This window comes from Delphinus delphis, chromosome 4 (assembly GCF_949987515.2).
Source record: "Delphinus delphis chromosome 4, mDelDel1.2, whole genome shotgun sequence".
Classification (NCBI taxonomy): domain Eukaryota; kingdom Metazoa; phylum Chordata; class Mammalia; order Artiodactyla; family Delphinidae; genus Delphinus; species Delphinus delphis.
In genome coordinates this window covers 18,383,079-18,400,850 of record NC_082686.1, presented here as the reverse complement: position 1 = coordinate 18,400,850, position 17,772 = coordinate 18,383,079, and the positions used below count along the sequence as shown (strand labels likewise).

Genomic DNA, 17,772 nt, shown 5'->3' with positions numbered 1-17,772 from the left:
TAAATTTGGGTTTTGTTTGTTCTTCTTTCTCTATTTCCTTTAGGTGTAAGGTTAGCTTGTTTATTTGAGATTTTTCTTGTTTCTTGAGGTAGGCTTGTATAGCTATAAACTTCCCTCTTAGAACTGCTTTTGCTGCATCCCATAAGTTTTGGATTGTTTTGTTTTCATTGTCATTTGTCTCTAGGTATTTTTTGATTTCCTCTTTGATTTCTTCAGTGATCTCTTGGCTACTTAGTAGCGTAGTGTTTAGCCTCCATGTGTTTGTGTTTTTTACATTTTTTTCCCCTGTAATTCATTTCTAATCTTATAGCATTGTGGTCAGAAAAGGTGCTTGATATGATTTCAATTTTCTTAAATTTACTGTGGCTCAATTTGTGACCCAAAATGTGATCTATCCTGGAGAATGTTCCATGCGCACGTGGGAAGAAAGTGTAATCTGATGTTTTTGGATGGAATGTCCTATAAATATCAATTAAATCTATCTGATCTATTGTGTCATTTAAAGCTTCTGTTTCCTCATTTATTTTCATTTTGGTTGATCTGTCCATTGATGTAAGTGAGGTGTTAAAGTCCCCTCTATTATTGTGTTACTGTTGATTTCCTGTTTTACAGCTGTTAGCAGTTGCCTTATATAGGTTCCAGTGACCTCCTCCTTGAGTTTGATTAATGTACTAGAGTAGCACAGAACTCAGGGAAACATTTTACTTACTAGATTACCTGTTTATTTTATAAGGATATAACTCAAGAAGAGCCTGATGGAAGAGATGAATAGGGCAAGGAAAGGGGAAAGGGTGAGAAGCTTCCATGCCCTCACTGAGGGCCACTCTCCCCAAATCTGTATGTGTTCACCAACCCAGTAGCTCTCCCAACCCTGTCCTTTCGGGGTTTTATGGAGGCTTCATTACCTAGGCATGGTTGATTAAATCATTGGCCATTGATGACTGAACTTAATCTCCAGCCCTTCTCCCCTCTTGGGGTGGTGAGGCTGAAAGTTTCTAGGCTCTAATCATATGGTTGGTTCCCCTGGCAACCAGGCCCCATCTTTAGGTGCTTTGCACAAGTCACCTCATTAACATAACAAAACACATTTAGGAAATTCTGAGAGTTTTAGGAGCTCTGTGGTAGAAACAGGGACTAAGACCAAAAATATATATATTTATTTATTTATTTTTTTTTTTGAGAAAGTAGTAAGGATTTTTGTTGCCAAAACAAGTTAAGAGAAACAAGCATAACAGAAGACACAAATCAATTAATTGCTCTGATCATTTTAGACTCCAGGGCATCTCTGTGGGAAGATCAGCTCAGCTCCTTGTGTAGACACCATACTGTCCAAAGCAAAGGACAGCAGGAATTTGAGACAGTATTCAAGACAATGATTGAACATGTACACAGTGAGGAGAAATGAAAAGGTGGTTTCCCTAGTTCCTTTCCTCAGTGAGGTACGTGTTTATAAAGGTATGAGGCTCATTTGGGGGGAAAATGATTGCATACAGAAAATTTTTTAATTCTTCCACCTCCCAGGAAAAAAAATTTCAGGCCCTGGCTTGAACAAGAAACTCAAAATAAGGTGACACTAGTTTCATATGAACCGCAAGACTATACTCAAACTGCAGTTGCTGCCTCCTTTAAGAAAGTTTAACATCCATTTATCTGTACCAAACCAGTAGACTGAATTTTCTCCCTTAGGAAGTTTTCAACCAAAAGGGAGTTAAATTAATCTCACTTTAAAGTGCAACAAAGGATATGTAAGGCTAGTGTTTGTTCTGTGACACACAAAAGAGAAGCATCCCTCCAACAGCACTGGCCCAAGAGGTACTACAGTAAGAACTGGCTGCAGGACAAAGTGATCCATGAGGTCTACCAAAAAGCAAGGAGATTCCGGTTTCAGCAGAAAACAGAGGGGATCCCTGCCAAGGCTGGCTCTTAACTATACCCATATCTCAAACAGATCTTGGGTCCCCATAACTGACGAGGCTGGAGCACACAGTGCCAGCATAGCCAAGAGGGCTAAAGTTGTCTAAACTAGTCAGTGAACGCCACTACGCCATGATTTGTCCATGCACACATGGAGAGTGGTAAAGGAATCAAGAAGCCTTGGTTTTAGAACAACACAAACATTATTTACCTAGTAAGTAATGACCAAAGTTCTTGGGTAGAGTAAAGATACAAAAATAGGTAATGAGGTCTCCATACATCACTGCTGAGGTTTAGTCTAACTTTAAACTAAAGCAGTACAAAATGGCTTCTTCTGCACAAGGACAAACTTTGCACTAATGTTTCTCAAAAATCAATTATGTCTCCAGCTCTAGCCTCAGTTTGAGAGAAATTTTAAAAGACAAAACAAAACTTTTCCTATGTCAGAGCCAAGGTAAAGGGGAGCTGGGCTCAAGACACCCTCTATCCAGAGTCCCTGGAACAGAAAGAGCTCTAGAAACCAGTGGGTGTGAAAACATTCAAGTCCTACGGTTTGAGATTGTGGGCCCGCGGCAGCTGTTTCTTCCCTTCTGTCACTGGGATGTCCATTTTGGGTGGCTTGAACACTGCTGGATCCTCGGCCATTCGGGTGGCCTGCATGCAGATCAGTTCCACTGGAGAAGGCTTCTGGGCTCCTTTGTAGGCCTGGATGGCAAAACCTCCGGAATCAGACTTCTGGAGGGATCTTGGTCCAAAGAGGCTCCATTTATCTGCCGAGCTTCTGTCTTTTTCCCCGCTTCCAGAATCCGTGGTGCTAAGATTGGGGCCAGGTAAGGCTGTGGAAGAACCAGAAGTGAACCAGCCTCTGGGCTTCTGCTTAGGGGAAGAGTGGGAGTTACTGCTTGGGGTGGACTGGTTGGAGGCCGGCTGCTTCTCCTCTCTTGTTATCTCTCCACTCTGGAGCTTTCGTTTGTGGAGTGCTTCTGCCACTCGAGGGTACTTGGTCTCCTCGGTGGTGAGGCCCTTGTGGGGTGTGTAGCCAGCATCTCTCAGCCCTGCCTGGTGCTCAAAGCGCTGAATACTCTCCTGGGTCTGTTTTGTGATCAGAGACCTCATGATGACATGGGTAGCTTTAGCCTTCACCACGGGGACCTTGTCCACACCGTCAGTGGCCGATGGCAGGGCACGGGACGAGACACTGGCCTCTCCTTCCTCCACCTTGGCAAGGTGCTGATACTTGCACTCTGGAATCACTGGCTTCCAGGGGATTCTGTCCATGTCTGATGGAGGAGGAATCATGGGCGTAGGGTCTTCCAGGGCATCATCATAGCTGAATGCCCGGTGGTACGTCCCGATGGGCAGGGACATCTTGCCTAGAGTCCCCCTAGGCTCAAGGGCAGGCATTTCTGGTTGTCTCGAAGCCATTGAAAGACTGGGATCCAGGTGCTTTTTCTATACAGAATTCAGAGCTGAGTCCCTGCCACCAGAGTGAAATGATGTGAAGATTATGCCGACAGGTGTTAAAGAGGAGCATTGTCCAGCTGCTGCAAATTAGCAAAGCTGCTCGGGAAGAGTCCATCCATTCCAGAGGTTCTGTTTTTCCACCTCCGCGGAGTCGCCTGCGGCCCAAGCTCCAGCACTGAAGAGGCTCCAAGGACCCACGTCTCTCGAGAGGCTGTGGCGCATTCGTGACCCAAGCCATGGTGTGAGCGGCGCTGTGCCCGTGGCGACACAGAAGGCCCCGAGCACCAACCAGGGAGGGACCCAAAAATATATTTCTTATTATGAATCACAGCATCACATCATTTACATGAATGCTGAGTGCTGACTTGACAGCAATAACATTTCTTTTGAAAATTTCAAGAATATGATCCTTAATGAAGCAACAACTAGAAAAGTTAAAAAGTTCACACCACTGTCAGAAAAAAATGTGGCCTTTTTCCATGTTAGTTGTAGAATTCTGGCTTAAAAACCCAGGGAGGAACTGATTGGTCTCAGGATGTTAGGAGGTGATTTTTGGTGGACAAAATGATTTTGCAAACAGATTACTGTTTAATCATTCAGATGGCTCTTTTGAGTTGCTTTAAGATCTGTGAGGTAGATGCAGGCAGTAAGTTCAATAACTTGTCATTATAAGCTGGACCGTTTTACAGCATATTGTATTAATTTTTTTCAAAGGCAAATGCAGTCAGGGTATAATGTCATAGCCATTTTCTGGAAAACAATCCAAATGTACATTTTTTCAAACACAATTGTAAGCTGTGGTTGATGTGGCAGCCCTATAGCTGAAGTGGACTGATTTCTGTATAACTAATTTCTTTGTGGCGTTTAACCTGGCCATCCTTGGGTTCCACAAACCTCATTGATCAAGTTTCCACCCTTTGCTCGTGTCCTGTAATGTCCCAGGAAGTGGTGTTGAGAGGAATGAGGAGTTTGACCCACTTGGAGCTGAGTCGCCATGTTTACTGAAGCTAACAGTGATTTGACACATCCAAGGAAACTTTTCTCCCTGCAGGAACCATTTCCCATCATGTCTCAAACTTTTCTCCATTCTACTAGGAAAGATGAATTCTACTTTCCTCCGAGGTAGTAGAGGACAGTCAGGTTGCTGCCAAAAGACAGCTCTTCACACTCTTGAGAATGTGAAATGAACTAGTGTGTGGCCTGAGAGGCTGAAATTTGGCAGAATTGGCAGGTGTGAACATTCTTCTTCACCTCGTGCAGAGTCATCTGGGGGAAGGAGACGGAGGGTCCTGATATGAGCTGTTTGCCGTTGCACAGTGCCGGCCACTGCATGACACTCTATACCAACAGAGAAGATGTGTGCTCCTGTGAAAAGAACTGACAGATATGATTTGGTTCTGGGAACTGAGCCACATGACACCATGCTGGAAACGAAGTCATTAGCTGTGATCTTGTAAAGATTCTGGCATTGTGAGATAAAGTGGTTTGATCACCAATGTGTCACATAATGAGGCTTTGGAGTAGCTTTAAAAGGCACTGTAGATCCGTATGAAAATGAAATGTTTTACATCTAATGAAAAAATTCTACTCGGAGAATATATTCAACCATTTAAAGTCTGTGTGTGTGTACATGCATGCATGCATATGTGTGCGTATGTGTGTGGTATAGACAAAGAGAAAATCCACTTAGGAGAACTTGTAAAGAACCTACTAAAAATCGTATGGCCAAGACATAGCCTTTAATTTTGGAACTACTGGATGTAAAAATTGAAGGAAGTGAGCATCAGTGAGTGTAAAAGATGACAGCCAGAAAATATCACTGTGAGTTACCATATCAATAGAGCAATGAATTACCAGTGGCACAGAGGTGCTTTATGAGCCTTGGCAGCCAATTAGGTAAGAGTGGGTTCTCCTGGCATAGCAATTTGAAGTGGTTATTAACTATGTATACTGAAATTTGATGGGCTAAAAAAAAAGTTAAAAAAAAATAACTTTCACATTGAATCGTTCCCCCCACTATGCTTTAAAAAAAAAACCAAAAAACTCACGATGAGCTGAAGTAAGAGATTTTAATTCCCAAACAAAGATGACTAAACTGAAAGTATAAAACCTTCTATTTTTAGTGGATCCTGACGTTCTTTACTGTTTGCATTCCCAGTTTCCAGATAATATGTTCTCCAGTTGGCCAGTTATTGTGCAGTAAGTAACATTTCACTACATCAGCAAACAATGGCATGAACTGAAAGAGTAAAACAAAATCTACTTGGAAAAAAACTAACATAGAAACACGGAAGTCTAGAAGTAGTCTAATCCCTTAGAAAATAAAAGACAATAAAAGTGGAGTTAAGGTAAAAAGACAATACTATAGATTTTTCTTGGCTATATAAGTGCATATTCTTGTTTGTATTTTTATCTACATGATTGTGAAAAATCACCAGTCAGTTAACTGAATGGAGAGAAAGAAGATGTCAGTTTTTTAATTTTATATATATATATATATATATATTACATTGATATATATTTGCGTATTTAACATATATTTAGTTCAGTATATATCTACCTCTTTATATATAAAATTATATTTTGACTTTCCAATTGATTCCAACTGTATTCTAAAATAATTATTTAATATATATCAAATATAAGCATATATTATTTAATGTTATATATTATATGAATATGTCAGATATGCATATATATTAAATATTTATTTTTAAGCCTGACCATTATGTTCATTAACCAAGGAGTGAAGCAGAATTCTATATTACTATGTAAATGTGCCACAGACTTTGACATTTTAAGTATTTTCCTTATGTTTTAAGTGTGCTTATCTTGAATTACCTGCTACTGAGGCACAGGGTTGGCTGATACCAGAATACACATGAAATATATTTTAAAAAATTAAATGAACACTTTCTATCTTTTAAAGCAATCCATTCTATTGTGCTAGACTATACATAAGGATTAAAAATATATTTAAGGTTATTGAACTCGGTTTTGTCCCTTGTCATATCTGCTTGAAAAATTAATTCATGTAAATTTTCTGAGCATATCTATTTGTAGAAGTATTTAAAAAAAAATAAGTTATATGAATTCCAAGGGAAGGAAAACATAGATGAAATCGAAGATGATAAAGCAAGTGGTTCCTGACCTCCATTTGTTGTTCTTTTCACTCTTTGCTGAATCACACTTATGATACAATTACATTTACAATTAATTTAAAAATAAAGTTAAATGTCTAATTTTAGAATCTTAGAAAGTAGAGGCCAAAGGAAAGCACTCTCATCACAATAAACAGGAAAAGTGGAATCTTCATCCATGCAATGTGGTAACATTCATATCATCACTAGCAGTTTCTAACTATCAGCATACAATTTTGCCAGTGGATAGAAATCTGCTTCCTTGCTCTCTATGTCAATCAAAAATAGCATCCTGGCATTTCATTTCGTGTTTCACAGACTGGAGATTTTTAGCAACCTGAGGACATGTGACTTGAAAGCATGAGCAGTGTTGAGAACTGTATTCTCTTCCAGTCTTCATAGCTAAAGAGAGTTAGAGTTGAACAATTCCCAGTGCAGCAGAGAGAGCTAGAAAATATTAAATTCACAGGATACGGTTTTGCCATAGAAAAATGACTTTGGAGGTTTTCCTGAGTTAGGAGGAAGGGCAGCCAAGCTAGGGATTTGGGGTCATCAGAAATCATGCTGCCTTCCCCTCAGAGATTTTTCTAAGTAAAATAGTTAATTAAAATCTCAGGATCTCAGTTTCTACATCTGTAAAATAAAAGGTCTGAAGAGAGAAACTCTAAGATCCCTTTCAATGAAGAAATTTTATCTTTGTATGACACTATCCGTAATTACAAAGATGTATAATCCTATGGAATTTACAAATTAATTTCCCAAGTGAGGTGTTTATTAGCTCTTTTGATGGCTGTATGTCATTCTTCGTGTGACTTTGACATTTCTTGGTCTATGTGTGACATCTGACCTATTACTGCTACATCCTGAATCAGAGCTTTGGCTGAGCAGAGATGTCCAAGTATAATCCTTATAACCCAGGGAGTCTCATAATTCCCCACAGGGACATTCAAGGGACCTTGAAGAATTTATGTTTGTGTTGGTAAATTTCTCCACATGGCATCTCTGGGAGCAGTGAAGGAAATGTACATTCTGACAGCTGCAATTTCCTATTGCCAGTAGCTGCTCAGCATTACTGCAGTCATAGGTGTCTGGAACTCAGAAAGTACAAAGGGCGTCATCATAGCTTCCTATTACTGGTCATGCTTATGTGATCAGTACTCTACAGAGGGCACTTAGAATGGACTAGCACTTTGAAGACAGAGAACTAGGTTCAAATCCCAGTTGCAGCAGCTGGCTGTGTAACCTTGGGGAACTTGACCTCTTTCCTTCATAAATGGGTGTGATGGATTACATGAGGTCATATTTGTAAAGCACCTAGTATGGTACTGAAGAATTCAAGGAGTGTTCTCTTTGTGCTGCCCTTCCATGCTGTGTTTACTCTGCTACAAATAAAATCAATTCAACCTGTTAGACTGTCAGCAGCTTCAGAACTGGACTTCTCTTCTGGCTTGAGGCATGCCACCTGCAGTATTTTCCACCAGAAAATAGGGTACTTAAAAAAATACTTGTCAATGTAGACTCTGAATATATCTTTGCATTTATAAAAACAAAAACAAAACAACCAGAACAAAGAACATGAACACACCATTTACAATAGAATAAATACAGATGGCCAATAAATATGGAAAAAAGAGTCCAACTCATCCATCACAGAGAAAGCCACAATTAAAAAACACAACAGATTTTTTGAGATATATTTCATATAGCATACAGTTCACCTATTTATAGTGTAAATTTCAGTGATTTTTTTTTTTTTTTTTTTTTTTTTTTTGTGGTACACGGGCCTCTCACTGCTGTGGCCTCTCCCGTTGCGGGGCACAGGCTCCAGACGTGCAGGCTCAGCAGCCATGGCTCATGGGCCCAGCCTCTCCACGGCATGTGGGATCCTCCCGGACCGGGGTACGAACCCGTGTCCCCTGCATCGGCAGGTGGACTCTCAACCACTGTGCCACCAAGGTAGCCCAATTTCAGTGGTTTTTAATATATTCACATAGTTGTATGTGAATATCACTACAATTAATTTCAGAACATTTTCATACCCCCATCCCGTCCCTCCTCCTTTCACTCCACCTTACCCTGGGCCTCCAGCCCTAGGCAACCACTGATCTACTTTTCTGTCTCTGTAGATTTGCCAATTCTGAACATTTTATATAGACTGGAATCATACAATATGTTGTCTTTTGTGACCAACTTATTTCATCTTATAAAATGTTTTCAAAGTTTATCCATATTGTAGCATGTATCCGTACTGAATTCCTTTAAAAAAATTTTAGAACTTATATTTTTTTCATTTTTTTGTTGTGGTAAAATATGTATAACATAAAATTTGCCATTTTAACCACTTTTAAATGCATAATTCAGTGGCATTAATTACACTCACAATGCCATGCAACAAACATCAGTCCTATTTCCAAACTGTTCTTTACCCTAAAGAGAAATGTAACCATTAAGCAGCAACTCCCTATTTCCCCCTCTGCCTCCAGCCCCTGATAACCTCTAATCTCCTTTCTGTCTCTATGAATTTGCCTATTCTAGATATTACATGTAAGTGAAATCATGCAATATTTATCCTTTTGTGTCTGACTTATTTCACTTAGCATGATGTTTTCAGGGTTCATCTGTGTTGCAGCGTATATTAGAACTTCCTTTCCTTTTATGGATGAATAATACTCAACTGTATGGATATACCACATTTTGTTTATCCATTCACTGTTGATGAAGACTTGGGTCGTTTCTACTTTTTGGCTATTGCGAATACTGCTGCAATGAACATTTGTGTGCAAATATCTGTTTGAGTCCCTGATTTCAATTTTTTTTTTTTTAAAGAAGATGTTGGGGGTAGGATTTATTAATTAATTAATTTATTTTTGCTGTGTTGGGTCTTCTTTTCTGTGTGAGGGCTTTCTCTAGTTGTGGCAAGCGGGGGCCACTCTTCATCGCGGTGCGCGGGACTCTCACTATTGCGTCCTCTCTTGTGGCGGAGCACAAGCTCCAGACGCGCAGGCTCAGTAGTTGTGGCTCACGGGCCTGTTTGCTCCGCGGCATGTGGGTTCCTCCCAGACCAGGCTCGAGTCCGTGTCCCCTGCATTAGCAGGCAGATTCTCAACCACTGCACCACCAGGGAAGCCCCTTTCAATTTTTTGGAGCATATACTTAGGAGCGCAATTGCTGGGTCGTCAGGTAACTCTTTTTGAGAAACTGCCAGACTGTTTTCCAAAGTGGCTGCACCAATTTACATTCCCACCAGTAGTGCCTGAGGGCTCCAAGTTCTCCATAGCTTCAGCAATACTTGTTATTATCTGTCTTTTTGATGATAACCATGCTAGTGAATATGAAGTAATATCTCATTGTGGATTTGACTTGCATTTCCCTGATGGCTAATGTCTTTTCATATACTTATTGGCATTTGTATATTCTTATGCTGCTAGTACAAGTGTAAATTGATTGAAAAAAAACAACTTTGGACGACAGGTGGCAATTTTGTTCTTTTTGAGCCAACAAACCCACTTATGGGAATTTACCTGAAGGAGATAACTAGACAAGCATAATGTACACTTAAGTCACTGCAATTATTTTTATAATAAAGAAAAATTGGAAATACACTCAGCAAAAGAAGTTTTTAAAATAAATTATTTCATACATAAGATGGTATACCATGCAGCTATTAAATTGATGATACAGAAATAAGTATTTTGACATATAAAATACCTAAGATATATTATGGAATGAACAAAGTGGATCACAGAGTAACATGCAATTTTACCATTCATGTTAGTGCTCGTCTTCTTCTTTTTGTATTTATGTACATAGGGAGACATCCAGCAGGACACCTGGTAAAAGTGAATAGTGCTTACCTCTAAGTAGTGGGAATTGGGATTACATTTTTATTTCTCCTTTGAGATTTTCTTTACTGTTAGAACTTGCAAAAAGTTCTGGTATCATAAGAATAGTAATAAAGCTACTTTCAAAGGAAAAATAATTCTGCTGTGAATTGTGCCTCTTACTCTCTCCCTTACTATTGGGGAGCGTTCTGCTTTGACCTCGAATGCCTACCTTCAAACCGCAAGAGAATCTCAATGAACTATAGCAACGTAGAGAGCTGGTGGAACAGAAATGCCTGTGCCTGTTTTCATTGAATTTCCTTGCAATAATTACACAAGTTTAATTACAGCAAATAAATTAAAATCAATACACTGGAATCAATATGCACAAAACAAAATGTGCTTGTTTTACAGGTCCTAATAGGATCCCAAGTAGGAGCCATTCACTCACATATATTTCTAGCACATCAGCCTTTGAATGGAAATTTGTGAGGGATGATGAGGGAAAAATCTAGAACATTTCCCCATTCTGGCACCCATCATTAGCCAAGAGTTCAGTTCATCCAGGCTTGTTCAGCATTGTTTGTGCTCTGTCATGCCTTTGTATATGTTGTTCTATATTCTACCAGAAGGCCTCTCTCCATCTCAGATTCCTAAAAACGTCCCACTGTTCTACCAAGACAGGCTTTGTTTAACACCTGTGTCTTCCAAGAATATGTAAGTGATTGGAGGTCAGTTTCTTGTTTATCTGTCTTCACAGCTCCAGAGCACAGTGCCTTTGCTCTCACAGCAGGCTTGTCATAAAATATTGACACTTGCCAGTCATGGATTTGTCTGGAAAGTTGCTTTAATTGTGTCCATTTTTAATTCTTCCACGTGCTTCTTCCATGTGCTTCCCCCAAGAAGTGGAAATGTCCTCTCAACCCCTTACAATTACATTGAGTAATTCATTGTTTTCCTTGAAGATACCCTTCTTGAAGCACTCCATTTTCTAGCTCCAGTGTGGACTGGTGATTGTCTAGACTAGCTTCATAGCTGTTGTCCTGGGATCTCCCTTCACTATCATCCTGGGAATTCTCTCTTCCCTCTCCTGGATTGGACCCAGGGCTGGTTTCATGGGGTCTGGGTCCTGTGCCATTACACTTAGAAGGGTCTGCATTTGGCTTAGTGCTCAGTTGTCATCATCTTGAAATTCTTAATAAATTTTGAACAAGGGTTCTTGTGTTTTCATTTTATACTGGGTCTCATCCTGCAAATTATGTTGCTGGCTCTGAAATGGACCCTGAGTTTCTGTTTTTGCTTTCTTAGTAAACTCTCTGATGTGGAAGAGCACCTATTCTGGTAGCTTCCTGAGTAAAGCTGAATAGGAGGTAAATGTTTCTGGGAATTTTGCATGTCTTGAAAAAAATCTTTATTTTACTCTCATACTCTAGTAAGAGTGTGGCTCAATATGGAGTTCCCAGTTGGAAGTCATTTTCCTTCAGGGTTTTGAAGGTATTGCTTTATTTTCTTCTCGTGTCCAGTGCTTCTGTTAAGAAGGAAGATGCCCTTCTAATTCCTAACCTGTGTGTATGACCTATTTTTTTGTCTCTCAGTCACAGCTTTGCTGTCTACTTTTTGGTATCCAAGCTTGATTGCTGTAAGCTCCTCTCCTCATCTCCTTATTTTTGCAGGTGATTTTTTTTTTTTTTTTAAATCATCATTTTAGGGCTTCCCTGGTGGCGCAGTGGTTGAGAGTCCGCCTGCCGATGCGGGGGACGCGGGTTCGTGCCCCGGTCCCGGAAGATCCCACATGCCACGGAGCGGCTGGGCCCGTGAGCCATGGCCGCTGAGCCTGCGCGTCCGGAGCCTGTGCTCCGCAACGGGAGAGGCCACAACAGTGAGAGGCCCGTGTACCGCAAAGAGAACAGAAGATGTAAACACGTTTTCAATCTGAGCCACATTTCAAGGGCTGTGTCACTTAGCAAGTTTGCCCTTTCTCTTGGTATGCAGAATTAGATGCTAGTGGTGGGGAATAATTTGCATAAGAAGCCCCATGCCTTCTGGAAGAAATACTAATCTCTCTTTTCAAAATTCAGTGTTAAGGAAAACCTTTGCAGTGATTAAGGGCTGCAGACAAGAAAGAGCACCAAGAAATCCAGAGAGAAGTTCGCCTTGAGAAAAGAGTAGACTGTACCGGTGACCCAGTGTGCTACTTATGCTGCTGGAATAAGGGTTGGCTACATGAGGCTGAACAAAAAAACATCTCCTTGTCATCCAAGAAGATGTAGCAAACCAGTTCTCTATTGTTGAACACTAATACGTGTGGTTTTCAGTTATTACGAATAGTGTCATCAATATCCTTGTACATACATTTTTGCACGTTTTTCTTTTTTACCCTCACACTTTATGTGTTGCTTTGTGTCAGAGTGCCTCCAGAAAAGTTACTGCCTCCTTGGACTTAGTGAGATTTTATTTAAAGGAAAGGATTTCTTTATAAAGACCTAAAAATGTTTTCCCCCCTTATTTCATAAATAGAAGAAACATTAAGGTTATTTGAGCCTCTGTTTTTATTTGAGTATGAATATTTGTTAAGGTTCAGTTTCCACTTTTGGTGGAAGTGGAATGCATTTGTAATATGGTTATAATACCTAATTATTCATATTCCAGAAAGAAGGATGTATTTTTTATGGCCTCTGAGATTTCATTCTCACCCAGGTCTACATCTATTTATAAGTATATATTTTACAAGCATTTCTCTGGAAATTTCAGCCATGTGGAAGTAGTCTGATGATACAATTAAAGAAACTTTTGTTTGCACTTTGTGCTTTTGAGGTTAATGGAAATTTAAAGTGGGCAGCTGTTGGTCTGCACCCTCGGGAGCTTCCTGGGTGAAATCCGAAATTGGCCCCCATACCCAGAGGAGAAGGAGAGGCCGAAGAAAGAGGCAGACCAATTGAGATTGGCAGGTGGCAGTTTTACATTTGAGGCTTGGGTGGCCAGCAAGATAAGAAGATCACTGCACCCACCTGCCAGAATCTTAAGAGTTTATATAGAGGCCTTAATGGGGTTCAGTCAGGTATTCAGTCCAGATGGTCTCAGTAACACATTACTCTCTCAAGGGTAATCCTTGGAATGGTTCCAGCTATAGCAACGGTGGGCAGAATGTATATTCCAAGGACAGGGGAGTGAGTGAGGAGCCTCTGATTGCCCAAGTCCAGCTCTTGGGTCAAGTGGCAGCCATGTCCTCTTGATGACTTCCCCCCAAAGCAGCAGAGCCCTAGAGAGAAAGCAAAAATAGCAGTTCTCACCCACCCCAGTTTTACTGAGATGTAATTGACATTGTGTACGTTTAAGATATACAAACATAATGATGTGCTATATGTATGTATGGTGAAATGATCACCACGTAAGTTTAGTTCCATCACCTCACGAAGGTACAGTTTGTTTCCTTGTCATAAGAACTCATAAGATTTACTCTCTTAGTGACTTTCTAATACACAATACGGTATTACCTGTTAGCTGTAGTCACCATGCTGTGCATTACATCCCCAGACCTTATTTATCTTATAACTAGGAGTTTGAACCTTTTGACCACCTTCACCTAACCCCAACCTGCAACCACAAATCTGATCTCTGTTTCTATGAGTTTGGTCTTTTTAGATTCCACATATAAGTGAGAGCATGGAATCTCTCATGGAAGAACAAATCTGACTCCATACTGGATCTGTTTCTTTTACTTTAACCTTTATATTCTATTGTTTTTGCTACAAGTTAACCACTAAAGGGATGTTGCCTATAGCTTAAAGTATACATAATGGCCCATCTCTGGGAACCCTGCCTCCCATGTCTGAGCATTAAGCTAAAATACCTTTGTTTAAGCTCACAGGAAACATCCTGACCAGGCCCACCTATGAATGGCTGCAGGAAGGAAGAAATTAACAAATCCCCTCCAGAGTCTGGAGGGAACCAGGAAATATTTGCAACAATTTATCCCCTTTCTTTTACTTTACCTCCTCACTTTCCCCTCTTTGCTTTATAAAAGAAATTACCATCCAAACATGGAAAAGATGATTCTTTGGGACACTAGTTCACCATTTCCTCGGTCTACTGGCTTTGTGAATAACGTTGCCATTCCTTGCCCTACCACCTTGTCTCTCGATTCATTGGCCTGTCCTGCAGTGAGCAGTATGAGCTTGGACTCAGTAACAATCATACAGTATTTGTGTTTCTCTCTCTGACTTATTTCACTTAGCATAAAAACACCAGGTTTACCACCATTCATATAAATGCTAGAATGTGGTATGTTTTCAACCATGTTCCAGTATATTTAGACTGAATGATATATAAATTCAGGTAGATAATTTCAAAATATATTGACTTCAATGCACAAGATTGACTCCAAAGGTGTGTGATCTTTTTCTACTGTTCTACATGGCTTTGGATGGCTGAACCTCCTCCACGAGAGGCCCTGACAGTTGGATACGTGGCCGTGGTGGGAGGTACACCTGAGGGTACCTGTGCTCAGGTGGCACAGTTTGTAATGCAAACCTTCTTGAAGGTGACTATTGATTTCCTGCCAAATGTAAGGGCAGAACACTTAATAAACAGCAGCATTTTTTGCTGAATTATCTTTAATTAAAAATATATCACTCATACCAATATAGCTTTAAAAATTTTTTCAGAAACATATATATATATATTACTTTTCAAATGTTTATTTCATTTTTTAAAAACTTTTTATTTTATATTGGAGTGTAGCCCATTAACAATGTTGTGATAGTTTCAGGTACACAGCAAAGTGACTCAGCCATACATATACATATATATTTTTAAAGAGCCTGGAAGTTACCTTCAGCTTCACTCATATTTCCTCACCCTCCTCAATGTCCAGTTGAGCATAGCAATTCAACTTCCAAAAATATCTTGCAAGTCAGTTATTTTTTTTTTCCATCTTATGCTACCATTGCCTTAATTTATGTTCTACTATGAATTCAAGATCCCAGCAGCTTCTAATTAGGACCCCTGCTTCCAGGGTCGTCCTTATTTAATAACTCCCCACTGTAAACTCATTCAGTCATTCTCCTACTTGAAAATCTTCATGGATATATTATTTACAAAGGGTTAAGATAGTACAAAGATGGTGAGGTTCTCTGGGGCTAGTAAGGATGGCAGCCTACCACCCCTGGACCAGAGGAAGTAAGTAAGGAAACAGTGACCCTGAGTGAACTTGTGACTTTAGGGCAGGCATGCTGCCTTTTGATAGAAGAATATGGTCACTGCCAAACTGTAACTGGGCAGAGAGGGAACTGGGGAAATAAACACCCCACCTATCTCTGCACGCTCTATGATCTCCTGCTGGAACTAGCCATTGCCCAACCCTGCCAAAAGCTAGAAGGCAAGCAAGGGAGCATGGTGATGCTGTCCACAAATATTAGCTCCCTGGGGTACAGATCAGGTGGAGATAGAATGTGGGGGGAAAGGGCAAATTGCTGAAGGCAATTCAGCAGAGCAGCTTTTTCTGATTCCCCCAAGCTGAACTCATTTCTCCCTCATTGAATTTCCAAGGACATTTTATTCATTCCTTCACTCAGGCACCTGTGATATTATATTTGTAAATTATTTCCGTGTTTAGATGATAAACTCCTTCATTTAAAGGCTCTATCTTTTTTTTTGACATCTTTATTGGAGTATAATTGCTTCACAATGGTGTGCTAGTTTCTGCTCTGTAACAAAGTGAATCAGCTATACATACACATATATCCCCATATCTCCTCCCTTTTGCGTCTCCCTCTCACACTCCCTATCCCACACCTCTAGGTAGTGGCAAAGCACCGAGTTGATCTCCCTGTGCTATGTGGCGGCTTCCCACTAGCTATCTATTTTACATTTGGTATTGTATATATGTCCATGCCACTCTCTCACATTGTCCCAGATTATACTTCCCACTCCCCGTGTCCTCAAGTCCATTCTCTACGTCTACGTCTTTTTTCCTGTCCTGCCCCTATGTTACTCAGAACCACTTTTTTTTTTTTTTTTTTAGATTCCATATATATATGTTAGCATACGGTATTTGTTTTTCTCTTTCTGACTTACTTCACTCTGTAAGACAGACTCTAGGTCCATCCGCCTCACTACAAATAATTTCGTTTCTTTTATGGCTGAGTAATATTATATATGTGCCACATCTTCTTTATCCATTCATCTGTTGATGGACACTTAGGTTGCTTCCATGTCCTAGCTATTATAAATAGAGCTGCAATGAACATTGTGGTACATGACTTTTTTTTTTTTTTAAACATCTCTTTTGGAGTATAATTGCTCTACAATGGTGTGTTAGTTTCTGCTTTATAACAAAGTTAATCAGCCATACATATACGTATATCTCCATATCATCTCCCCCTAGTGTCTCCCTCCTACCCTCCCTATCCAATCCCTTTAGGTGGTCACAAAGCACCGAGCTGATCTCCCTGTGCTATGTGACTGCTTCCCACTAGCTATCTATTTTACATTTGGTAGTGTGTGTATATGCATGACTCATTTTGAATTATGGTTTTCTCAGGGTATATGCCCAGTAGTGGGATTGCTGTGTCTTATGGTAGTTCTATTTTTAGTTTTTCAAGGAGCCTCCATACTGTTCTCCATAGAGGCTGTATCAATGTACATTCCCACCAACAGTGCGAGAGGGTTCCCTTTTCTCCACACCCTCTTCAGCATTTATTGTTTGTAGATTTTTTGATGATGGCCATTCTGACTGGTGTGAAGTGATACCTCATTGTAGTTTCAATTTGCATTTCTCTAATGATTAGTGACGTTGACCATCCTTTTATGTGTTGTTGGCAATCTGTATATCTTCCTTGGAGAAATGTCTACTTAGGTCTTCTGCCCATTTTTGGATTGCGTTGTTTGCTTTTTTGATATTGAGCTGCAGGAGCTTCTTGTAAATTTTGGAGATAAATGCTTTGTCAGTTGCTTCATTTGCAAATATTTTCTCCCATTCTGAGGGTTGTCTTTTCATTTGTTTATGTTTTCTTTTGCTGTGCAAAAGCTTTTAAGTTTCATTAGGTCCCATTTGTTTATTTTTGTTTTCATTTCCATTTCTCTAGGAGGTGTGTTCAAATGATCTTGCTGTGATTTATGTCATAGAGTGTTCTGTCTATGTTTTCCTCTAATAGGTTTAAGTGTTTGGCCTTTAACATTGAGGTCTTTAATCCATTTTGAGGTTTTTTTGTGTGTATGGTGTTAGGGAGTGTTCTCATTTCATTCTTTTACATGTAGCTGTCCAGTGTTCCCAGCACCACTTATGAAGAGGCTGTCTATTCTCCATTGTATATTCTTGCCTCCTTTATCAAAGATAAGGTGACCATATGTGTGTGGGTTTATTTCTGGGCTTTCTGTCCTGTTCAATTGCTCTATACTTCTGTTTTCGTGCCAGTACCATACTGTCTTGATTA

At 40.0% G+C, this 17,772-nt stretch overlaps 1 long non-coding RNA gene and 1 pseudogene across 1 annotated transcript in view; one reads left to right on the top strand and one right to left on the bottom strand.

Moving 5' to 3' along the window:
• LOC132424605 (uncharacterized) overlaps window positions 1-17,772 on the top strand; it is a 226,987-nt gene that overhangs the window by 39,696 nt on the left and 169,519 nt on the right. The window lies entirely within an intron of this gene.
• LOC132423994 (putative monooxygenase p33MONOX pseudogene) lies at window positions 2,461-3,339 on the bottom strand (annotated as a pseudogene).